At 44.9% G+C, this 26,580-nt stretch overlaps 1 protein-coding gene across 1 annotated transcript in view; it reads left to right on the forward strand.

Moving 5' to 3' along the window:
- Positions 1–615: 615 nt before the first annotated feature.
- Positions 616–26,580, forward strand: part of VIPR2 (vasoactive intestinal peptide receptor 2) — an 84,830-nt gene continuing 58,865 nt past the window's right edge. Inside the window, exon 1 of the transcript XR_012490265.1 lies at positions 616–823. The gene's annotated coding sequence lies outside the window, so the exon portion shown is untranslated. The remainder of the gene's footprint in view (positions 824–26,580) is intronic.

Genomic DNA, 26,580 nt, shown 5'->3' on the forward strand with positions numbered 1-26,580 from the left:
CCTATACCATAAACCTCATACCCAAACAGCATCCCCAACCCAACCCCAAACCCTGAAACCAAACCCAAACGCTGATACCTTAACCCGAAGTTGGAATCCCTGAACCCCAACAACTGAACCCCAAACACCGACACACACGTGGACCCAAACGGGAACCTGAACCCTGAAACCAAACCTCAAAACCAAACACGAAACAAAAGAACAAGAAAAAAAATGAGAGAAAAAAACTCATAGACACAGACAATAGTTTACTGGTTACCAGAGGGTAAGGGGGAGGGGGGAGATGAAGGTAAGGGGAATCAAATATATGGTGATGGAAGGAGAACTGACTCTGGGTGGTGAACACACAGTGGGATTTATAGATGATGTAATACAGAATTGTACACCTGAAATCTATGTAATTTTACTAACAATTGTCACCCCCAATAAATTTTTAAAAACTCAAAAAAACAAAAAACAAACACGAACCCTAACCCTAAACCCAACATCTAAACCTACCCCTGAACTGTAAACTTTAACCCTAACCCTAACCTTAAACATAAACCGTAAACTTTCACCCTATCCCTAACCTTAATCTCCCGAGATAGGAGCTCAAGAGCCCTGCGTGAGACCCACGGACCATATTCATGCGAGAGCCAGGAGAGCGAGAGACGCCAGGATGTTTACCCGCGACTGGAGGTGCAGTTTGTTTTGAGAGCTTTGCTTAGCTCGGTGTTTGCCGTGGAGACACTGCTGCTCTGGGGACGGCATCGACTGCTTTCTGTACCTGCTACTCTCAGACTCTCAGTGTTTCCTAGAGAAACACTGGACAAGGGAAGAGAAGGTAAGGAGGAGCTTGCTGTACCGCTGAGTCCCTGAAGGGGGATGTTGAGCCCCGGCGGACAGAGTGGAGGCAGGCCTGGTGTGGAACCAGGGCTGGTGTTTGTTATGTGAAGCGAGATGGGGTTTAGGGTCATTGTTCTACGAGCGGCTGTTTATTGTTTTCACTGCCATTCGTGTAGGTTTCATTTTAAGCTCCATTTTGCTTCCTTGATGTATGTGGTTTATGTCAATTCCACTGTGTTGCTTATGATTTTTTGTCTTTTCTCGAGTGGCCTGGATAAGTCCATTAAAAGTCCTGCTGTGTCTGCTGACACATTTCTAGTTACTCACGTCACCTGAGGCCCGACTGCTGATGTAGTCTTCACACATTGCCTTTTAATAACACGGTGATTGCAACAAGGGTGAACAGCTTCACCTCCTTGAGTGAACTTGGATATGCATAGGGCTTGGACTCTATGAAATGCATGTCTTTCTGCTGTCGTGGTCTGGTTTTGACATTGTTGTGTAGAATTGTAATTTACTTTCCGTTCATTTCAAACGTGAAAACTTTCAGTAGCATTACAGGTACTATGTCTGCACGCAAATTATGCAGATGCATAAAAAAAGGTTTATTTGGGGGACAAGGGAGAATTCCCACCCAGGACATGCAGCCATGGACAGCCGTGCTGCCAGTCCCCAGCAGAAAAGGGGAGATTCTTTTCAGGAAGGAATTTGGAGAGCTGTGATAACCAAGGGGCTCTTCCTGTAGGGCTTTGCCTTCCATGTAGCAGTGAGAGCGCCCCCTACAGGACCTCTCCATTCCAGTCTTGGGCAAGGGTCTTTTTTTTTTTTACACAGGCAATCTTTTTTTGCTGTATTATGTTACAATCCGTTGGTCTGATTTGCACTTTAAATCGTTCTTTCGTGCATGATTTTGTAACATTATGCACTGGTTATTTCAAAAAACTATGGGTTCAGTGACCTATGCAGATCTCACGAATGTTAACACATTTCATTTTACATCAAATCATATTCATCACTATCATCAGTCTTAAGTACTTGGAAGCTCTGACATTCACAGTGGCAGATACAACTTTTCCAAAATTCTATTTTTCATTTGAAGCTGTTTTATATAGCCAAGAAATGCTGTTATTTATTTTGCATGAATTTTGTTTCATGCAAAGTTGAGCTTCCAAATCTAATGATCACACAAGTGCTCTTTCTGGAGACAATTTAAATACAAATTGTGGAATATTTGTTACATAGATATAAGACAGGTAATCAAAAGTTGAGATCAAATAAAATTATTTTTTAATGCTCCATTAAGGACATTCTGAAGTGAAATGTCACATTTCTTAAAACTGTGAATGTGGTCATGAAGAATAATAACATAGCTACTAATTAATCAACTCTAGTACCATTTGCTTGATGCATAATGAGTGGCAATAGTTTTACCGACTATAGCTTTTGCAAATCCAGGGAAATAATGCAAATAATCGCTGCAAATCCAACAAATGTCTTAAATTTGGGATTATCAGTGATAACTGTAAAATTCTCTCAACTTTTCTGTCTGTGTGAAATTTTTCATAACAACACATTGGGGGAGAAATATAGTAGACAGCAGGACAGATGTGGACTATGATCTATTGTTTGCCAACTCCTGGTGAATTACGCTAGGCAAATACATCACTGTCTCGTTCTTACAGCGTTACGGTGAGCCGTGACAAGTAGTAGGTCAAAACACTTTTTATTGTTCTTCAAAGTGGTCTCGGTTATTTTCATTCCTTTGGTCTTGCATGCACATGTTAGACTCTGATTACCCACTTCCACATATACCACCCTTTATGTATATTGTGGTTTGTCTGTTAGGATGTATCTCCATGTGCCAAGCGCGGTGTCTTCATTATCCAAGGACTATCCTCTCCCCTTCCTCTTTGCTAAAAGATGACTATGTCTTTACTTATTTTATACTTCTCACAGACCATCCTCGTTTCGTTACATTTATCTAAGTGTCTCACGTTTTTGTATCACCCAGAAAGCACAGCTCATGGTGGAAGTAAGGTTCGGTGCATTAGGAAAAGGTCTGACCTGAAGCCCAGAATGACTGCTGCTTTTACTGTAACCAAAGCAACTGGGAAACCAGGGGCTCACAAGGCGGTGGATCAGCCCAGGAATGTTAACAGTGTAAGGGGAGGTATTTCCAAAATTACAATATTTCCAAAAGCCACACATATGACTTGTGCCAAGTAAGGCCAAGTCCCAGACATGCTGACCTCTCAAAGTTGGGGCTCAGTGCTACTCCTGTGAACGCAGCACAGCAGCCGGAGGGAGGGGAGGGCAGCAGGAGGCTGTCTTAGGTCTGGGTCAGATTTTGCTTCCAGAAAAGCATCTTGGGTACCAGTGGGCCCAGAGGGGCTGGTGATGCGTCTGCACATGCAGTGGCTGAATGAACTCAACCAAGGATTGTCGCACACACAAGCCACCACCAAACACTGATGACCACAGACCAGCAGCAGGGTTGTGCCACATGGGTCGTGAGACCTTAGTTTCTGTGAATTAAATCCCGTACTCAGGGAGAGAAGGACTAGAATCCAGGCCTTCTGAAAACCAGAATAGCCAGTAGTCTCATTGGAACTCGTGGGAACTCATATATGTTACATATGAGAGAGAACAAGCTCCTGGGTTGACCTGATTGTTTCCCACGAAAGAATACTACTGGGGGGGGGGCCTGGTTGGGCCCAAAGTCCAACCCCTCCTCTGATCACCAGCCTACTCTCTTGTCAGTCACGGGGGGAAAAAATCTTTTTAGTTACTTAGCCCAGAGTGGCTCCTTTTCTAATTGTCACTTCTTCATGTGAGACTGCAGGAGTTCTGAGAGAGGGAACTCCAGCATTAGGCCTCTGGAATAGGTGTCATTAATAGTTCTGATGATGACACTTAAAACTCACATGAGTGAACATATTAAAAATAATGGTGAAACCTCTTTAAATAAAGTTTTACTTGAGACTTATTGCTATTAGACAAGACTAATATTTATACTCATATTTTTCCACCTATTGAGCAGATAGGTTATTGGATAGTGGAATTGGAATAGAAACATACTGAGAAAATTGTGTGTATGCATTGTTCTCATTTCTCGACTGGTAATTCAAACTTTGAGTCTAATCTCCTTCCAGGCATCATCTCAGAAAAACGTGGTCAGAGCAGGAAAAAATGCTTACAGACCCAGTTATGCAGAAACTCTACAGCTAGGAGTGCACTCTGAGGAACTGATATTAAATGTGTGGACAGTGTTAGAATATTCATTGCAGAGAAATAGTTGAAGTCAACATAGATTTAACGGGAGGAAGTCTATAAATACGACATATACATGAGATGGCATATACGCAACCATTTACAATCACGTGTACACAGAATATTTATGCAGTGGGAAACAATCTTGATGTATGTGGAATTTCTTATAAATGTACTAGTGGTCTTGGATAAATTTCAAAGAACACAACACCTACCACGACAAAATCACAAACAAATAGAAAATCTGAATAGACCTGTAACAAATAAGGAGATTGAATCCGTAATCAGAAATCAAATAGAGTAGTACATACAGAAAGGGCTTTGGGAAATGGGGAGAGGTCTACAAACATAAGATTTTATTGCAGAACACTTAGCAGAATTGTGTCTATAGGTATACTCAAATTACTTAATGTCTGAATGACTAAATAAGTCTTTTCAACATATGATTGGTAGAAAAGGGAATGGTGAAGATGCTGAGGAGTCGCCCTCCCAATATCACAGGGGCTCCTGTGCCGGTTCATGCTCTTCTAAGTTTGCGGCACTTCAGTGTGTGAGCAACTTGGGGAAATAGGAATTTAATTTTTAAATGACCAGAATGGAACCTTCTTCATATTAGACACAAAAATGGTCAACAGGCACACTAAAATGTTAAACATCATAAGTCATTATGCAAATACAAATTAAAACCACAATATGAAACCCTTTCACATGAAACAGAATGGCTATAATTAAGAAAAATAAAACAAATTGCAGCAACTATGTGGAGAAATTAGAACACTTAAATATTCCTTCTGAACATGCAAAATGGTGGCCTGAGTGCACTATAGTTGGGAATTTCTAAGCCATAAAAAGAATTCCCATGTGGTACAACAAATCCACTTCTAGAAATAGACCCCCCAAAATTGAAAACAGATGTTCAAACACTGATACATGAATCCACAGCAGCACTGTTCACAGCAGCAGAGGCCTAAACAATCCAAATGTCCATCTTAATCAACAGTGAAAACTAAGTAAATAATTGTGTAGCTATACCAGGATTCTTTAGATTGATATAATTATGAACGTATTAATAATTTCTAGAAACATGTATCCCCATAACACACACACAAATTTTAATGTACCACATGGCATGTTTACTAATACACCAATGTATTTGGTTCCTCTACAATAAATACCCAAAAAGTTGATAAATCTATCTTCAGTAATCAGTGTTTCATTATTTTCTCCTATTTGGAATAGTCTAGACATTAAATACATATCCATCATTAATTTAGATAACAAAACTGTTAAGTTTCAAATTACCAAAGACACGTAGAAAACCTTTTCAATGCTTACGTACAATATAATTATAGCTGAAAAGTTTACATAAATATCTTTTATTTTCATTGTATCTATCGTACATATTAGTTAAAAATTAGAGATGTCAAAATCAATTATTACCGAAGCTATTTTCTGGACACATTTTGTAACACAGATAACAAACTTATTTTTAGAAACCCAGTTAAAATATATATATTTTATGTTAATGACTTTCACAGATACGACTATGTGATAAACACAAACTAAAACCAGCTTTAATATCAAATATTTCACCACATCATCTGATCCTGAAAAGCACTTGGGTCAGTTTGTATTTTATTACTTAATTTATGTAAGCATTTAATTTCTTCAAACCGATCAAATATTACACTAGTAACACCATCCACAGATACAAAACATCTTACCACACACAAACTGGTTTCACACAGGGATCACAAATTAACAGAATTAGTAATAACTTTAGAGAACGCCCAAGATGGTTTACCAAGAGAACAGACAGTAGTCACAAGAGCTCTCTGTAACACAATTTAAATGTAGAACTTTTTCCCATTCCAGGATCCATTGTCTGTCCCTGGACAGTGGGGACTAAATAGTGAGACACCAACCAGCCTCCTTACAGCTCTGGCCAGGAAGCCAGAGGCCCCTCCACACAGAATACAGAGGAAGCAGCCCTCCCAGAGCCAAAGGGTCACCCCCAAAGACAGTCAGAGAAAGCACAGAACTTCGTCACCCAGGAGGTCAGGATGGAGGCGTGGACAGGGTGTCTCCGGTCTCCCACAAAATGGGAGGCACCTCCAGCCCCAAACCCACTAAATCGTGGCCCCAGCAGGTGCTACTAGACTGGGATGTGTCCAGCACTAAGGGGTACAGAAGGCTGGGGGACAGATGCCCCTTATGGGCAGAGGCCCCTCAGGACACACTCCCCTGGGAGCTGGCACAGCCAGGCAGAGGCGCACCAGAAACCCCAGCTTCTCCCCCTGGCCACCAGGCCCAATGGAGTAAGTGCACCTGGCCGATGGTGGGGACCAGAGGATTACCTTCCTTGGTCACAAAGCCAAGCTCCCGGGACACAGAAGGAGAAGGAAAGAAAAACCTCAAGCGGTTTTTAGACGGGGACCCACAGCAAAGTTTGTATCCGCAGACGCCGGTCTGGACAGAACCGCTTAACTCCCCAGCCTGTGGGGCCGGCTCCAACGACAGGCTTACGGGAGCCTGTGCCTGTGTTCTGTCCCCATGGTAGTTCCTTCTTAGGACAAACGACATGCAAGACACAGACACAGGAAAAAACAAACAACTCTGGGAGGAAAGAATATAGAAAACTCTAGAGTTTCTCGGTGCAAGAAGTTAGCTGCACAAATAATTTTTTCTGCCGATCTAAATTCAGAAAAGAGAAAAAAGCCTCGCACCCCTTCTAACTTCTACCCAACCCCACAGACAGAGACCAGATATTATGATACATGCGCACCTAGAATTCACATCACCATGAAATGTCCAAATACAGCGAGGAGAAATCAGGTAAATATGACATTTAGACAAGGGTGGGAGTGGACTCTTAGATTTTAGATGTAAAAATGGGAGATTTACAGGTAATTCAGGAAAAGCTGAACACACGTGGCAGGTAAAGTTTTGTGAGGCTCCTGCATGGAGTCTTCCTGTCTACTGCTAAGGGGATTGTGCTCAGGGTTTTATTTGTGCTTCACAGTCTTTAAGGAGGCTGGAAAAGGAGCCGGGCTGGAAGAGGGAGGCTTGTATTCTGTTTTCTTTGTTTCCTCTCACATCTTCCTTCCTTTCCTCCCCCCTCTCCCTGTGGCCCTGTGCTCTCTGCATATGGTAATAAGTTTTTCTACCTCAGCTAATCATAAAATTAATAGAATCAGATTAACGTAAAATAGAATTTTAACACATGCGCATGGGGAATTCACATACGTGTAAAAATTCCAAAGGCAGCGAGTTCAGATTGGGTGCTTGGCAGGTAATTTAGGGAGAGTGGCACACTCTCAGGAGGTAAATTGTTGTTAGGAAACCCAGAAAATAATGGGACATGGTGGAAGGGTGGTCAGCAGGCTCCACTGGGCGTCTTCCCTCCTTATGCTAAGGAGTTTATGCCAAAGTTCCCTCCCTAAACCAGGTCTTTCCATCTGAATCTTTTAGGCAGGAAAGGGGGAGGGTCAAAGGCTGTTTCTGAGTCTTTTGTTCCGTAACAACCAGCTTAAAGTCAACGTGCCCAAAGGCAAACTTTGGTTGTCTTCATTCCCACCTTTGTAACTTTAATAAAACTTTCACATCCAGAAGTTAAATTGGTACATTGTTCCATATTTCATTAATCTAATCATTCAATCCTGAGAGTAAGTTAGTTTAGTTAAATTGTTGGATCTTATTTCGTGATGCAGTGATGTAAATACATTTCCAAATTTCACCTTTTATTTACTACCTGATGACTTGCTTGGGTGGGGGGAAGGAACAAACTGTCTTCTACCCTCAAGGTTCTTTTGGCTGTTCTAATAAAAAATTAGATGTGATTAGCCAAGAGAAAACAAGCAGATTTAATACATACACATCAGAAGCCTGCACACAGGAGAGAGTCAGAGACCCCACATAAAGGAGAGGTAGGGAGCTAAGACATGCTCAAGCTAGGGATGAAGTAAGGTCTCCCTTGGGGGCTTGAAAGGGTCACTGCAGAGTGATGACAAGAATAGATGTTTCTTGAATTTCTTGAACCTAGTCAGACAGATGTTGACAGAGACTGAAGGAGGTCAGACAGGGACAGAAATAGACAAAGAATGTAGGGTGTGGGGTGCTGAGCTGCCACCAGCCCAAGGTTACTGACTGTGTGTGTGGGCTATGTGTTTGGGATCCCTCGGGGTGTCCTTGGCTGGCTCTGCACTGTTTTCCCAGGTCTTCCATATAAGCCCGTAGATCCCCAAGGACTGGAGTATCCACACCAGGCCAGCACTCTGGACCTCAGGGTGGACCCACCCTTAGAGAAGACACCTTATGGCAGGGAAAAGCTGAGGGACTCTACCCCAATCCACCGACAGTTCCAGCTACCACAGCTGTGCAGGGCAGTGGCTCTTCCAGCAAAGCTGCCCCAAGAGCTTGGTGTTCAGCTCCCCCTGCAAATGCTGCACCAGGAGTGGAGGCCCCAAGGCCCCTTCAGCCCCAGCGCCCAGGCCAGAGCCTGGGATCCCACCACAGCCTGCCACCCAGCTCTCCCTGGGGGCTGCAGTCTGGCCCCTGCAGGCCTCACCGTGGTCTTTCTGTGCCCAGGCTTTCGGCTCTCAGACCTTTTGGTCTGGTCCTCCTGGGCTGCCTCTTTTACGTACAAATTAAATGTTTAGTTTGCACCGCACTTCCCCAAGATGTGGTGTCTTACAGAGGCTCTCTAAGCAGGGTTTTAATTTTAAAATGGCTTTCGGGAAGGTCGGGAGGTAAGAGGGGAGAGTGACATAAGGCAGCATAGGTAAGAGCCAGGTGAGAAGGTAGTTACCTCAGGTGTGCCAAACCGTGCACCGGGTTTCACCTCCAGGACCACACATTCCAGTGGGCAGCTTCCAGGGCACAGCCCTGGCTGTGACACATTGGCTCAGAAGCCTTTGGAAAGAGCTTATGTTGACCTCCACTCAGGTGTTACTCCCAAAATGCACACCAGATGGCAGCAGAGAATAACTTTTCATGGTCACCTGCAACCAGGTGTTATTCCCCATATGCACACGAGATGGCAGCAGAGAATAACTTTTCATGGTTACCTGCAACCCAGTGTTATTCCCCATATGCACACGAGATGGCAGCAGAGAATAACTTTTCATGGTTACCTGCAACCCAGTGTTATTCCCCATATGCACACGAGATGGCAGCAGAGAGCATTTCCCTGCCCACCGCCCTTAAAATGAGAATCCAGGCCCCGGGACTACATTCTCTTTTAGATAAACCCAGTTACAGGCCCTTCACAGGCCTCAGCTCACCTACTGGTCCCATTTTACAGAAAAGGCAGAAACAATTAATATCTCCATGCACAGGTAATGAAACGGGAGAGTGATTCTAACAGTTCTGAGTCCAAAACCAGGACCAAAATGGGCCCACATGGGCCAGTAAAGCTTGCACACACAGGGTCCTGGACAAACAAAGAGTGATTCAAATAGTCCTTGCAGCGTTGGGTGGAGTCATGGTCATTCTATTGAGGAAAATCTGCAGATAACTAATGGTCCACCTTGCCTTGCACTCACCCAGGCAGGTTTTGGGGTGGGACCAGGGCAGGCAGCTGGGGACAGGACGGGAAGGGAGGTGGTGGCCTGGCCCTTCGCAGGACAAGTAGCATCTGATCCCTGTGACAACGACTCCCCCACAGCTATGTGATGCCTGAGCTGAGCTAGGCCCTTTTAAAATCTCTTCTTCCGCAGCCCAGAGCAAGGCTCTGCTTCTCCCCATCTTCCCTTCCTCTGAGGTCACAACTGACAGGAGCTTCAAGGCTGCTCAGACTGGAGTCTGGGGTGACACTTTCCTTATGGAGGGTGCCTGAGCCTCAGACAGGCGCAGAGCTGGCTTCCGTCCCCTCCAAGTACAAGCTGTGTGACTTCAGGCAAAGACATGGAAAGTCCGTCTCCTCACCTGTCAGGTGGGGATAACCGCTCCCTCTCAGGTGGCTGTGAGATCAGTGAGGTGAGGCAGGTCGGCTCCTGCCCCACACGTGATGGGCCCTCACTCCCCCTCCCTCTTCCCTTCTCAGTCCTTTCTCTACCTCTATGGGCTGGAAGGATCAAGAGTTTAGCAAATAGTCTCCTGGTGGCAGAATGAGCTCTCCTGTTGGTGTCCACACAGCCACAGTGCCCTGAGTGCGGACTCTGGCATCTGTGCCAGCTTCATCCACAGGGCAGCGCTCACCACAGCCCCTCCCTGCTCTTCTCACCCCTGCTCATCTCCAAATTCAGGGCCCTTGTCTCAGCTCAGGCCAGAGCGCCTCTCACAGCTCTTCTCACTGGTCTCCCTGCTTCCCGTCCCTCTCTCGTCCAGTGCAACCTCCACACTGTGACCAGCTAGATCTTTCTAAGTTAAGGATCTGATCCTGTCATTTCCTTTGCCTACAACTACCAACAGCTTCACTTGAGCTAGAGAGTAAAGCCTCTATCATCAGCACAGTGTTGAGACTTTATCAGGCCTCATGTTCTTCTCCTGGTCTCATTTCCTATCATAACACCCCAATTCACTCACCAGGTACCCCAGCTGTCAGCATTAACCTGTCTGGTGTCGGCTTTAACAGCTAGAGGTGCCAGCACTGAGACCGAGCCTGAGTGCAGGAACCTGAATAAAATACAGACTTTGGTGAACAATAATGCATCAGAATTTGTTCGCTGAGTGTAACAATTCTGGAAGGAGAGGAGGAAGTAAAACTAAAATAAAATAAACCTATTGCATCGAAATGGATGATTGCCATTAACAAAATGGACCCTAAAATAAGGCAAATAATAACCAATTAGCCATCCAAGACCTCTTCTTCCCGTTTATTCTAATCACATTGCTCTGCAGTTCACACTCCGGGGACAGGGAAGGAACGGGAACAGAGCAGTTCGGAAGTTCCCCTGAGATCGGTCCCCATCCTGTGTCCTCATCTTCCCCATCCAGGGACCTCGATTCTGATATGTCAGGCAGGACCGGAAGCAGGTGAGAGGCGTTCCCTGGAAGCTGAGGTGCTGGACTGGGGCCAAAGAACAGATGCTGGGTCAGGAAAGCAACGGATTCCACATGGCTGAGTCCTAACCCTAACCCCACCTAAAACCTAACCTTTAAAACCTAAACACTAAACCTAAATCTAGCCTAAATATAAACCTAAATTTAGCCCTAAGCCTAAATCTAAACCTTAACGTAAACTGTGAAACCTTACAACCATAAACATCACTATAACCATCACTATAAACCATAACCTAAACCCTCACCATAATACTAAACTATCTCCAGAAACCACAAACTAGGAACCATACCTGTAAACCATAACTGTAACCATAAACTATAACCAAAAACACATAGCCATGAACCATAAACGTAATCCATAATCAATCCCATAAACCATATAACACACATGTAGCCATAAACAATACACATAAACCATAACCAAACTATAACCCATAATCTTAACCTTCACCCCTAAGTCAGCACTAAACTCCACCTCAGCCCCCACCCTAGCCCCGGTAGGGCACTAGTAGCCCCTAACCAGTCAAATCAGAAGTATGTCACAAAAACAGAATATAAAGATCTATATCCCTTGTAGAGACGTGATAATGTTCCGTATCATAGTTAAATGACAAAATATTGATACACAGAAATCTGTTTTATTTGTATACACTAGCAAGGAATAATCTCAAAAGGAGTTTAAGAAAACTAGTGCATTTTAAATAACATGAACGTTGATAAAATACTTAGGAATACTTTTAATCAAAGTGCAAGACTTCTACACTGAAAATTACAAAACAGAATGTCTTTGTTTGCCAAAAGAAATTAAAATTAAAGAAAACTAGCTAAATAAACGTGCAGCCAGCCCCTGGTGATGGAAATTGTTCAGAGGCAACAGAACAGACGGGATGTACGGATTCAGTGTCATTCCTGTGAAAAGGACCCAAGGCCTTTGGTGGAAAATGCAAAAGCTGATCCTAATATTCATAGGAAATTTCCAGGAAGGCCAAAGAGCCATAACAATCTTCAAAAACCAAATCAAGTTGAGGCTCACCCTTCCCAAACGTAATTCTTAGTACACAGCCACAGTAAGGAAAACATGGTGACACTGGCATAGAGATATACACAGAGATCAATGGAATGGTATTGAGAGCCCAGAAATAGACCCATCGGTCTAAGTCAGGTGATTTTTTTTTTAACATACACATCTTATTTATCATTGTCATTTACAGCTTTATTTTATAAAACACAGAAAGACATTTTTTCTATTTTTTCGTTTTCCTTTATGTCCTTTTTTTACGGAGGGTGCATCTCAGGGTGGCCCATGTGGGGATTGAACAGGCCACCTTGGTGTTCTCAGCCCCACGCCCTAACCAAGTGAGCTAACCGGCACCCACAGAAGACACTTTTAAAAGTACTCTATCACTGAAATTTAAACAATAGACATATTAGTTTTCTAAGTGTAACTTATATAAATTACAATCCAATAATTGGAGATTTTCCTCAATATGGTTACTATACAAATGAAATAAATGGCAAAGAGATATAATAGCAATATTTTGTTATCTACGTATTATCAGATACTTTAAAACATAAGCAAAGATTCTGAGTATTCAGACTTCTTTTGTGGTGTTTCATATTTCAGTCACTCCCTTCCTGTATTCTCAGTTGAAGTACTTGACCAAAAGGTGTGATGTGAGAAAGCATTTAGCTTTATACCAAAAGTTTCTAGTTTTATACAAAAAGTTTTTCAGGGTCAGGCCAGGAAGCCAGAGGCCCCTCTATACGGAGTGCAGAGAATGCAGCCCCCCCAGAGCAGATGGTAAACAAAGACAATGAGAGAAAGCACAGACCTTCGTCACACAGGCAGTAGGGATGGTGGAGTGGACAGGGTGTCTCCGGTCTCCCACAAAATGTGAGGCACCTCCAGCCCCAAACCCACTAAATCGTGGTCCCCAGCAGATGCTACTGGACCGGGATCTGTCCAGCACTAACGGGTAAGGAAGGCTGGGAGACAGATGCCCCTTATGGGCAGAGGCCCCTCAGGACACACTCCCCTGGGAGCTGGCACAGCCAGGCAGAGGCGCACTGGGAACCCCAGCTTCTCCCACTGGCCACCAGGCTCAGTGGAGTAAGTGCACCTGGCCGATGGTGGGGACCAGAGAGGATTAGCTTCCTTGGTCACACAGCCAAGCTCCCGGGACACAGAACGAGAAGGAAAAGAAAAACCTCAAGTCCGCAAACACCAGTCTGGAGAGAACCACTTAACTCCCCAGCCTGTGGGGCTGGCTCCAATGACAGGCGTATGGGAGCCTGTGCCTGTGTTCCGTCCCCGTGGTGGTTCCTTCTTAGGACAAACGACATGTAAGACACAGACACAGGAAAAAGTGAACATCTGTGGGAGGAAAGAATAAAAACCCTAGAGTCTCTAGGCAATAAGTTCACAGATATTTTTTTTCTGACGATCTAAATTCATAAAAGAGAGAAAAGCCTCGCACCCCTTCTAACTTCTACCCAACCCCACAGACAGAGACCAGGAATTGTAACACATGCACACCTAGAATTCACATAACCATGAAATTTCCAAATACAGCGAGGAGAAATCAGGTAAATATGACATTTTAGACAAGGGTGGGAGTGGGCTCTTAGATGTTAGATGAAAAATGGGAGATTCACAGGTAATTAAGGAAAAGCTGAACACACGTGGCAGGTAAAGTTTTGTGAGGCTCCTGCATGGAGTCTTCCTGTCTCTTGATAAGGGGATTGTGCTCGGGGTTTTATTTTTGCTTCACAGATTTTAAGGAGGCAGGAAAATGGGAGCCGGGCAGGACAAGGGAGGCTTGTATTGTTAAAAGTGCCCCTTTTGAAGTTTTCATTTAATTTACCTCAGCAGGCCTGGGGCAGTTGTGGGCTGTGTTTACATTTCAGATCTACTCAGCAGAGGGCCAGGGGCAGATGCTGAGACTTTCTCATTTCTATCAGACTGAGAAATCAGCTTCCATTTTTTGTCAAGTTTCTGATTGGTTATTAAATCCTTTAAAACCTGTTTCAACATAACCGTTCTCTAAATCTTAAATCTCCAGAAAGGTTTTTAACATTTCCACATCTCTTGATTTTTCCTTCTGCCTTTTTTAAACCTAATATCGATATTAGCATCTGATATGACCCAAGAAGCTAAAATACTCATTGAAAACATTACGAATATAGTTGAATTTCCTTGTATTCATTTGTACTGAAAATGGGGTCTTTCTCTAGGGTCCAGTCAAACAGCTGTTTGTCATGAGAGTTCTCTGACACATTTTGCAATTTAGAAGTTTTTCCAATTCAAAGGACCCATAGTCTGACCACTGAAGATAGGATTTTAATAGCTACTCAAACTGATAAGCCTTTTCACAGCTTAAACAAGAAAGCCAAAGGCTTTCGGTCCCTGTGGTATTTCCTTGTTACAACACATGACACAAGAGACATAGACACAAAAAATGACCACCTCTGGGAGGAGAGATTCAATAAAGAAAACCTGTGAGTTGCTACTCCCGAGAAACTAGCCTCACAAACATTTTTGTGAAGCCAACCTACATGTGGATGAGAGGAAAAGGACATGAGGCCCTTCTAGATTCTCCCAAACCCCACAGAAATAGACCAGGAAGGCAGGCAGGGTGAACAAAAACACCGCCTACCTCTGCCGCAGACGTCCCCGAGCTCTCAGCAGCAGCGGTTGCCAGGAGCTAGCAGTGCCCCGGCCAGTAATTCTCATCACAGGCTCCCCAACACTGTGGGGGCTTTAAAAATTATTTCTTTCGCTCTAACCTAGTAAGTGTGTTATCGGAGAGCAGGTCAGAGTCATCACAGGAGGGCATTCCAGGATATCGGTTGTAACAACGCCTCATGAACAAGGGCAAGCAGGCCAAGGAAGTATTAAAAGAAAATATATCCACAAAATGCAAGAGGGGACAAGCCCAGGAATAAGACAGACTGCTGGAACAAAGAAAATTTAGGATTGTACTTGGAAAAGGGCGCGAAACATTCAGGGATGGAGTCACAGGTGAGCCCAGGGCGTTTCCAGTATGTTCCCAGGGTGCGTCTCTGCTGACCACTCCCTCCCAGCAAAGGAGGGATTCCCTTGTAGGAACTGTCCTGGTGACATAGAGGGTGGAGATTTTTCCCTGCCAGCAATGCTAATAGTATTAAAATCAATTACAATTAGCTGTAGCTGCACCCTTTCTTAGAAATGATCTTATCTCCTCTCCTTTCTGTGTTTCCCCTCACATCTTCCTTCCTTTCCTCCCTGCTCTCCCCTTGGCCCTGTTCTCTCTGCCTATAACTTCTTCTAGCTGAGCTGATCATAAAATTAACAGAATCAGACTAAGATAAAATAGATTTTTAACATATGCGCATGGGGAATTCATATACACGTGAAAATTCCTAGGACAGCGAGGTCAGATTGGGTGCTTGGCAGGTAATTTAGGAAGAGTGGCACACTCACAGAAGGTAAATAGTTGTTAGGCAACCCACAAAATAATGGGACATGGGGGAAGGGTGGTCAGCAGGCTCCACTGGGCGTCTTCCCGCCTTGTGCTAAGGAGTTTATGCCAAGGTTCCCTCCCCAAACCTGGTCTAACCATCTGAATCTCTTAGGCAGGAAAGAGGGAGGGTCAAAGGTTCTAAATGAGTCTTTTGTTTCCTAAGAACCAGATTAAAGTCAATTTGCCCCAGGGCAAAACTTTTGGTCCTCTTCATTCCCACCTTTGAAACTTGAATAAAAGTTTCACAGCCAGAAGGTAAATTTGTAGATTGTTACATATTTCATTGATCTAATCACTCAGTCCTGAGAATAACTTAGTTTAGTTAAATGTCGAATCTTATATTTCAGGACCCAGTGATGTACACACACTCCCAAATTTCACCTTTTATTAAATAACTGATTACATGCTTATGTGGGGGAGGAAGACTTTCCTCTACCCCAGGCTTCTGACTGCTGTAATAATCAAATAGACATGGAACAGATTAGCAAGAGGAAATGAGCAGATTTAATACATACATATGGGAACCCTGCACAAAGGAGAGTCAGGGACCCCACGTGCAGGAGACGTAGGGAGACAGAAAGGGAACACATCCTGAGCTAGGGATGAAGTAAGGTCTCTTGGGTCACTGCAGGGTGACGACAAGAGCATGAGAACGGAAAAGGGGCCACAGGTTAAACCTGACAAGCTCAGGAGACTGAAAATAACCACATAGGAGGGTGTGAACATAAGAATTCATAACCAGGGTGGGCCATGGTGGGAAGTCACATCCGCTTTGGCAAAGGTCAGTCTTTACCTTAAGCGAACCTGACTGTAGTCTTTTTGCATCTAAGATAACACACCCTTTGGAAGGTCAGTAATCCCTCCCTTCCCCGCCCCCACCACCAGAGCAGGAAGCTGTAGACCCCTCATTGTTATTCTTATCCGGACGACCAGCTCTTTGTGCTGTGAAAAGTGAACTATTAAGTATCCTGTACCCACCTGTGTGGAAGAAGTACCTGTCTCCCCAATTCACTTCAATCACAGAGATTTCCCTGCCTTGCTTACTCCCACCCCATTAATCGACCACCAATGGATTTCATGTAACCCTCCTCCTTTGATTCTATGTATAAAATAAGCTGCAAACTGCCATTTTGTAGAGCATTATTTTCAGTCCATTGAGATTTTGCTTCCCAGCAATCGGTATTGGTTTGGCACAAATGAACTCTTTATAGCCTTTCTCTTAGGCTGAATGTTTTCTCATCGTCAAGCATGTTTTATGAATATCTTGAACCTAGTCAGACAAAGACAGATGTTGACAGATACTGAAGGAGAAGGTCAGACAGGGACAGAAATAGACAAACAATGAGGGGTGTGGGGTGCTGAGCTGCTGCCAGCCCAAGGTTGCTGACTGTGTGCGTGACCTATGGGTTTGGGATCTCTTGGGGTGTCCTTGGCTGACTTGGCACTGTGTTCCCAGGTCTTCCACCTAAGCCTTTAGGCTCCCCAGGACTGGAGTTCCCACACCAGGCCAGCCCTCTGGACCTGAGGGTGGACCCAGCATTGGACAAGAACCCTTATGCCAGGGAAAGCTGAGGACAGGTCCAGCTACCACAGCTGTGCAGGGGGTCGGCTGTTCCAGCAAAGATGCCAGAGGAGCCTGGTGTTCAGCTCCCCCTGCAAATGCTGCACCAGGTGTGGAGGCCTCAAGGCCCCTTCAGTCCCAGCACACAGGCCAGTGCCTGGGATCCCACCACAGCCTGTCTCCCCAGCTCTCCCTGGTGGCTGCAGTCTGGCCCCTGCAGGCCTCCCTGTGGTCTTTCCATACCCAAGCTTTCAGCTCTCAGAGCTGGCCTCCTTTTGTGGTTGACCTCCTGGGCTGCCTCTTTTACATGCAAAATAAATCTTTGGTTTGCACCCCACTCCCCCAGATATGGCGACTTACAGAGGCTCTCTGTGCACACTGTTAGTTCGAAAACGGCCCTGGGGAAGGTCGGGAGGAAAGACGGGAGGGTGGCCTAAGGCAGCATAGGTAAGAGCCAGGCGAGAGGCAGTTAATTCAGGTGTGCCAAGCCCTGTGCCGTGTTTCACCGCGAGGACTCCACACTCCAGTGGGCAGCTCCCAGGGCACAGATGACTGCACCTGGGGCACTGAGTCTGACTCGTGTTTCATTGGCTCGGAAACTTTTGGAGAGAGAAGAGGATTTCCTAGTGACCTCCGCTCAGGTGTTATGCCCATGACGCACACGAGATGGCAGCAGAGAAGGGCATTTCCTGACCACTTTCATGACCTCGGACTTAGATATGACACCACATAGAAGCAACTACAAAAAGATGAATTGGGCTTCCTCAAAATTAAAAACTTATGTGCATCAAAAGACACTATCCAGAAAGTGAAAGGACAGCCCATAAATGGGAGGAAATAGTTGCAAATTATATCTCTACTAAGAGTCTGTTATTCAGGTCAAGAACTTATAAAACTCATCCACAAAAAGAAAACTAAAATTTTAAATGGACTGGAATAGACGCTTCTCCAGAGAAGACGTACAAAGCACACTAACATGTTCAGCATCCTCAGTCATGATGGGAACGCAAATTATAACCAGTGTGATCCCCTCACACAGATGGGAACGCAAATTATAACCAGTGTGATCGCCTCACACAGATGGGAACGCAAATTATAACCAGTGGGATCCACTCACACAGATGGGAATGCAAATTATAACCAGTGTGATCCCCTCACACAGATGGGAATGCAAATTATAACCAGTGTGACCCCCTCACACAGATGAGAACGCAAATTATAACCAGTGTGACCCCCTCACACAGATGGGAACGCAAATTATAACCTGTGTGATACCCCCTCACACATAACAGTTGTAATCAAGAAAAGTAAAACTAACAAAAGGCACCATGATGTAGAGAAATTAGGACCCTTAAACATTCCTTGTGAAAATGTAAAATGGTGTGACTTGTGCATACAATACTTTGAAATTTCCACCCTGCAAAACATTCCTCTGTGGTTCAACAAATCCCCTTCTAGAAATATACCCCCCAAAACTAAGCCAGGTGTTAAAAGCTGATACCTGAAACCGCAGCAGCTCTGTTCACAATACCAGAGAGGTATGAACAGTTAAACGTCCATCTTAATCTTTAGTAAAAACTAAGTAAGAAATTGTGCAGTTAAACCAGAGTTCTTTAGATAGTTATGACTGTAATGAATAATTTCTAGAAATATATTTCCTCATAGCACATAAGGAATTTTAATGTGATAAAAGATATGTTTAGTAATACACCCAAATATATTAAGTACCTATAAAATAAATGGCAAAACGTTGATAAATCTATGTTTAGTAATTAATGTTTCACTATTTCCACTTATTTGGAAATGGTCTAGACATTCAATGAATATTCATCAGATAAATGAGATAATGAAACTTTACAGTTTCAAATTACTAAAGACACCTAGAACCTTTTCAATGTATACGTACAATATAATTATCACTGAAGTTTACTTAAAACCTTTTATTTGTACCTATTGTATTTATTAGTTAAAACTTATTGAGATTTCAGTCAATAATTGCCCAAGCTCTCTTCTTGACAGGTTATGTAACATAAGACCTACACTTAATATTGTAAACCCACCTAAAACAAATATATTTTATGTGAATAACTTTCCAAAACATGATTGTAATGAAACTAAGCTCACCACTTTTAATATCAAATATTTCAAATTATCATAATCCTGAAAAGCATTTGGTCAGTTTCTATTTTATTTCTTAAATTACATTAAGTATTGAATTTCTTCAGTCCCATCAAATATTACAAACTAGTAATATCACCCAAACATAAAAAACATCTTACCACACAAACACAAACCTGTTTCACACACTCGTCAAAAATTAATGCAATTAGCAGTAATTGTAGAGAACACATAAGAAGCTTTCCCAAAGACACAATGATTGTCATGATATCTCTATAACAGTTTCCAAATTAGCGGTTTCCCCTGTTCCAAAACTTCATCTTCTGAATGTGCACAGCGAGGTCTCAGCAGCGAGTCACACCCATCAGCCTCTTCGCACCTCAGGCAGGAAGTCAGAAGCCTCCACACACACAGGACCAGGGACGCAGACCTCCCAGAGCCAAAGGGTCACAAAGACAGAGACAGCACAGATCTCATCACCCAGGCCGCACCCTGACTTAGTGTCTCGGGTCTCCCACAGAACGTGAGGTGCTCTAGCCACGATCCTGCTCCTCCGTGGCCCCCTGCGCGACTGCACTGGGATCTGTCCAGCACTAACGGTGACGAAGGTTAAGACGACAAAGTCTTCCTGTGATCTGGGGCCGCTCCTGACACACTCCCCTGGGAGCTGGTGTGGCCAGGCAGAGGCGCACTGGGAACCCCAGTCTATCCCACTGGCCACCAGGTGCACCGTGGAAACTGTGGTTTGCCGATGGCAGAGACCAGAGAAGATTATGTTCCTGGTCATAGAGCCGTGCTCCCGGGACACAAAACGAGATGGAAGGAAAAATCTCATGCGGTTTCTAGACAGGGACCCACAGCAAAGTTTGTCTCCGCAGAAGCCGGTCTGGAGAGAACCGCTTAACTCCCCAGCCTGTGGGGCCGGCTACAGCAACGGAGTTACGGGGGCCTGTGCCTGTGTTCTGTCCCCGTGGTAGTTCCTTAGGGCAAATCGCATGCAACACACAGACAGACACCAAAAAAACAAAAACCCAACATCTATAAGAGCAGAGACTCAATAGAGAAAACCCACCCCTCCGTATGCCGAGAACCTAACTTCACAAATAGTCGTAACCGCCAATTTAAACTCAGAAGACAGAAATAGGGCTCATCACATCCAACCCCTACTAAACCCTACAGGAATTTTAATTCATGTGCAGAAGGAATTCACAGCAGCATGAATGTTCTACAGATGGTGGAACAACACATGGCATACGTAACATTTAGCAAAAGGGGTGGGATGTACTTCTAGATTTCATTGTAGGAATAGGCGGTTTGCTGGTAATTAGGAAAAGCTCAGTATACGTGGCAGGTATGTTTCTGTTGGGCAACCAAGAAAGCAACAGTATATTATGCAGTGTGGAGGGCAGGTGGGTTTCCAGGCTCCTGCTTGGAGTCTTCCAGTCCACAGCTGAGGTCATTGTGTCGTGGTTTTTATTTGCCTCGGACAGTGTTTAAGGAGTCTGGGGAGCGGGACTATGCAAAGGCGTTGTGTTAGTAAATATACCTTTTATCCTCTTTTTTTTCCTTCCTTTGCTCCGCTGGCCTGAGCAGTTGTGGCCTGTGTTACTATTTCTGATCTACTCGCCAGGTGGGCGTGGGGGAGGTGCTGAGACTTTTGTTTAAATTCCTATCACACTTTGAAAAAATCTGTTTCCATTTGCCCAATTTCTTATCAATAGGTTAATAAATGCATTCAGTAGCTTGTCAGATTTCAGATGGGACACAGTAAATATTTCTAATGTTACTAATCCCTTAGATCCAAGAGGGCACTAAAATGATAACTTCTAGAGTCTTTCCCTCTGATAACAAAAATAAAACACTGACAGTTTTCATTTCCCATTTCCCCACTGAGACACGAGGTCTATTTTCACAATACAATCAGGTCAGAGATGCAAATAAAGCCTGTTTCAACATTCCAAATTCCGTCATCATGCCAAAACTTCCATGTCTATATATTTTTTAACATAGTCATAGCCCGAGTCAGGGCTACACCGATGGGTTTTGGTCCTCTAGTCAAGAACTGCAATATCAAGCAAACCTGGAAATTTCTCTTTTCTGACCATTTTACGTGCTCTCGAGTCAAAATTCTCTGGCTCCTCAGCAAAGACGTCAGCCCGAGGGACCCTGCCCTGTGATCAATCTTTACTGGACTGAACCATCCTGACTGCCGCCCCAAGGGATGGCTGGTCAGATTTCTCATAGTAATCGCTTCCTTCCAGTGTTTTAAGTTTCTTCACACTGGGGCACAATACAGGTGACTTGTTTGAGGCCCTTCATTTTGGGGGGACCATCAGGGGTCAGTTTGGTCCATTCAGCTTTCGGTAGTGCTGTTCTGAAACTTTGGTCGTAACACCATCAATGTCCTTTCCACCTAGCTCAATTTACGTAAAATATCTAAGGATTTCCACCCTGCGAGGACAAGTCCTGTAACTGACTCTCCTTTCTGTTTTGCCTTTATTAATATTTTAAAATACGTATTGCTTTCGTTATTTGATTTGGTAGCGTATGCTTTCCAAGTGCACTTTTAAATCATCTAATAGGAATATTCCTCATAATTGCCACTGTAGTTTTACGTTATCATTCCCTTAGGGTCGCAGCAGTTTGATAGGACCTTAGCCACATACACAGACTTTCACCCATGTTTCTGTCTAGCCGTATTTTTGAGCTTTCACATTTCCTGACCTTGGACCAACAATCTATCTTGGCTGCCCACCAGATAGATGCATGAGCCTCCTCCAGCTGGGGGAGATAACAGACCATCTCTGGGAGGAATGGGAGAGATACCGAAAGCTCTCTTGAGAGCTTGTCATGACCGGATACTCAGCAAGGTGCACCTTGTCAATTACACCCCCTGGATCAGAGGCCAGAGAGAAAATATTCTCATTGATCATAAGACAAAGCTTTCAGGACATATAGGAGGATGAAAGGACAGAAACCAGACAGAGGCTGAGAAATGTGAGACCCATGAGCACTCATACTAAATCACAAAGAGCCACTAGCCCAAGAAATGAGTCACAGATATTTTCTCCTTCCAATCTGAATGTAGAGAGAGAAAAAGATTCTCACCAGTTTGGCTTCCACCACACCCTACAACAGACATCTGTGTGTGTCTGTGTGTGTGTGGGGCGGGTGTGGGGGGGGGCTGATGTGGTAAGAATCTTTACCTTACGTAGGCCAGTGTTAGATGCCCCAGGATCTCCTGGTGTCCAGCAGCCTGGAGGCGAAGTCTGGGTTCCAGCTAGAATGTGTGTTCTGCTCACAGCACCAACTCTGCGATTAACTTTCCTCTACCCTCCGGGTTCTTCTGGCTGCTCTAATAATCAAATAGACATGAGACAGATTAGCAAGAGAAAATAACCCATTTTAATACATATGAGGTCGGACAATTAAGTTTGTGGACCCATCCTACAAAAAGTGCTACATGCCTCATTGCTGAGTATCACTACGGTCACCTTCGAAGTACTCCCCCTTGGGAAGCTATGCACCAACGCCAGCACCTAATCCACCCTTCAAAGCAATTTGGAACTCTTTTTTCTAGAATGGCCATCAGAGCTTTCATCATGTTACCCTTGATGTCCTGAATGTCATCAGAATGTCTTCCTTTCAATATTTCCTTTATCTTCGGGTAAAGAAAGAAGTCATTGGGGGCCAAATCAGGTGAGTAGGGAGGGTGTTCCACTACAGTTATTTGTTTAGTGGCTCAAAACTCCCTCACACACAGTGCCGTGTGACCTGGTGCATTGTCGTGATGCAAGACCTATAAACTGTTAGCCAAAACTTCAGGTCGTCCTTTTTGTACAGCCTTTTCAGCACTTCCAGATAGTAAACATGGTTAACTGTTTGTCTAGTTGGTACAAATTCATAATCAATAATCCCTCTTATATCAAAAATGGTTAACAACAAGTTTGTGAACTTAATTGTCAGACCACGTACATCTACATGGGAACGCCACACACAAGACAGAGTCAGAGACCCCACACGCAGGAGAGGTACAGAGATAGAAAGGAAAATGGGTATTGAACACATCCTGAGCTGGGGGTGAGGTAAGGTGCCCTGGGGGCCTCAGAGAGCCAGGGCAGAAAGATGAGAGCACATGATCAGTGACTACCAGGTTGCCCTGCCCTGTAGGCGGGTCACACAGAGACGGTGGCTGATGACCTCATTATGGGCAAAGCGAACTTGTCTGTTGCCCTGAGATTTTTGCTTCCTATCCCAGGTAACCAACAGATTGCCTTTCCTTTGTTCTGTATCCCTATGGATCACCTATGGCGCGTCACGCTTTGAACTATTTATGATTTTAGAGGCCACGGAGGCTCTTAAAGGGAGAGGTTGAGGCAAATGTAATTGGCAAGCCAATCCCAGGACATCACAGCCTTGTCACCATTGTTCACCACAACAGAGCAGACAGCAAGACAGAACGATGGGGTATGGTGGTCCACGTGGGGCTGCCAGGTGCACCTCCATGGCTCACCTGCCGTCTGAATGCTGGTGCCCACACCTGTGTGGGGGAGGTAGTACTCATCAGTCTGCAGCCCACAGCAACGGCGGCTGTGGTGAGGGAGTGTGTGTGTGCAATAGGGACAAAGAGAGACACCGAGAGACCAAGAAAGAGAGGGGCAGAGACACAGACAGAGGGAGGTTTTAGGGTGAGATACCACTTCCTTTTTCTCACTGGAAATCTGAAAACGTGATGCTGTGGGAATTCGTAGCTTCTCCACCAATTAATCCCTCCGTTTTGGGCTGAGGTGACTATCTCACCAACTCAAGTCTTCTGAGAGTGGGGGCTCTGGTCTAGTCTCGTCTCTTTTTGTATGAGAACCCTCAGCCACGTGGGCCCACAGTGCAGTCACTCAGTGAGGGTGACACAAGGTCACGTAGGCACAGGTACTTTGTGAGGTACGCAGTGGAGTTTAAAGAATGTGGGAAATAGCTCCTAAGCATGAGCCCCTCTGGTGCTTCAGTCAGGAGCGGAAACGTGTCCAGACGTTGAAGGGAAGGTTGCCCAGGCCGGCAACATGAAGGCGGCACCACGTGTGCCTCATATTGCAACTTCCGGGCAGTGTGGGACATGTGACTGGGAGATGACTTGAGATCTTAGTCCACAATGAGAAGCCCGCCGCAGATCACAGAAGTTGTGATGATCGCAATAGAAAGAGAACAGGAGGAAGTTCAAAGGTCTCACTAAGAGTCCAGAGAAAGCATCTTGCCCAGGACCGACATCTCTCTCTCTCTCTTTTTTTTTTTTTTAATGATTTGATTGGGGAAGGGGAACAGGACTTTATTGGGGAACAGTGTGTACTTCCAGGACTTTTTATTTTTCCAAGTCAAGTTGTTGTCCTTTCACTCCTAGTTATGGAGGGTGCCATTCAGCTTCAAGTTCTTGTCCTTTTAGTGTTAGTTGTGGAGGGCGAAGCTCAGCTCCAGGTCCAGTTACTGTTGCTAGTTGCAGGGGGCACAGCCCACCATCCCTTGCGGGAGTCGAACCAGCAACCTTGTGGTTGAGAGCCCACTGGCCCATGTGGGAATCGAACCGGCAGCCTTCGGAGTTAGGAGCACGGAGCTCTAACCGCCTGAGCCACCGGGCCGGCCCGACATCTCTCTTAAAACATAATTCTGCATTAATTATTACCCTGAACTCTTTCTGCTGCTACTTCTAGTTCCAGCATTTGAGTGCAAATTCCAGGGGGTTCGCCAATAATCCTACCCACAACTGAAAGCGACTGGCTATTTCCCTGGTGTCCAGACATGAACCCTCTTCTTCTCTGCACATTTCCCCTCCTTCCTGCATGTGTGCTTTAAGTGTGGAAAGGTGCTGTTGCCTCAGGAGGCATCAGGCCGAAATAGCAGACCATGCAAGGCTGACCCAAAAACTGAAGCCGTCAGCTGACACCACGTGAACCACAGCCTGGCTCCCCTGCTCGGGGGATGTTGGCCTGGAAGGGAGTTGTGCCGTGTTCTGGAAACAGGACCTCCTAAATCTCCTACCAGAGCTTACTTTGGGCTCAGGGAGAGATTTATGCTCAGGGGGAGGAACAGAAAGTCCAAATTCAGCATTTTTACGCTTCATAAGATCAGGGCAATGCATTTCCATGACATGGTGTTCACGCACAAAGTGTGTTTATTACACGAGTGGCCTCCTGCTGCATCTGCTGATTCCCACATCACTTTCTGTACAACCTTCGCAGAAACAGCCCAGACCTCAGACGTCCAAAAAGTAGTTCCTGTGGAAGAGATGACAGGGAGCAGAGGACTTTCGGTTGCAAAGATTTTGCTAAGGGACACTCGTTCAGTACTTAACATTTGCAAGTTATTCTTTCTCTCTCCACCTCCCTTCCAGTTTCTTTCTCCACCCACCCATCCATCCGTTCGCTCAGCCACGACTGACTCAGTGCAGGACTCTGACAGGCACTGTGGGGTTTACAAAGAAACGACATATACCATATGCACAGTCTGCTTCCCAGGGGATTAAGATGAGGGTGTCACAATAGAGCCCTCTCCACACGCACACACGGTCCCCATCCAGGACACCCAAACAAGTGAGCAGACAAGTCCCGTGGGCGCTCCGAGGAGGGAAAGTCACTGTGGGCTGTGAAGGGAGATGAGAGGCATGGAAATGGCAGTTATCAACCTCTGTACAGTTTCACAGGTGAGAAGGGGGAGCAAATTAAAGGCAGATGTTATCTGCTTGACTCAAGGTTCCTATAACTTAGTTTTCTACAAAATTTGAAATTAAGTACCTTTGGAGTGAATCATCATAAACATTAAACACTGGGCCGGCCCGGTGGCTCAGGCGGTTAGAGCTCCGTGCTCCTAACTCAACCACAAGGTTGCCGGTTCAACTCCTCCAGTCCCGCAAGGGATGGTGGGCTCTGCCCCCTGCAACTAAGATTGAACAGGACACCTTAGCTGAGCTGCCGCTGAGCTCCCAGATGGCTCAACTTGTTGGAGCGCATCCTCTCAACCACAAGGTTGCCGGTTCGACTCCCACAAGGGATGGTGGGCTGTGCCCCCCTGCAACTAGTAATGGCAACTGGACCTGGAGCTGAGCTGCACCCTCCACAACTAAGACTGAAAGGACAACAACTTGAAACTGAATGGCACCCTCCACAACTAAGATTGAAAGGACAACAACTTGACTTGGAGAAAATAGAAAGTCCTGGAAGTGCACACTGTTCCCCAGTAAAGTCCTGTTTCCCTTCCCCAATAAAGTCTAAAAAAAACACCAAAAAAAAACACAACCAGACAAAAAAGACATTAAAC

This window comes from Rhinolophus sinicus, linkage group LG11, assembly GCF_036562045.2.
Source record: "Rhinolophus sinicus isolate RSC01 linkage group LG11, ASM3656204v1, whole genome shotgun sequence".
NCBI lineage: Eukaryota > Metazoa > Chordata > Mammalia > Chiroptera > Rhinolophidae > Rhinolophus > Rhinolophus sinicus.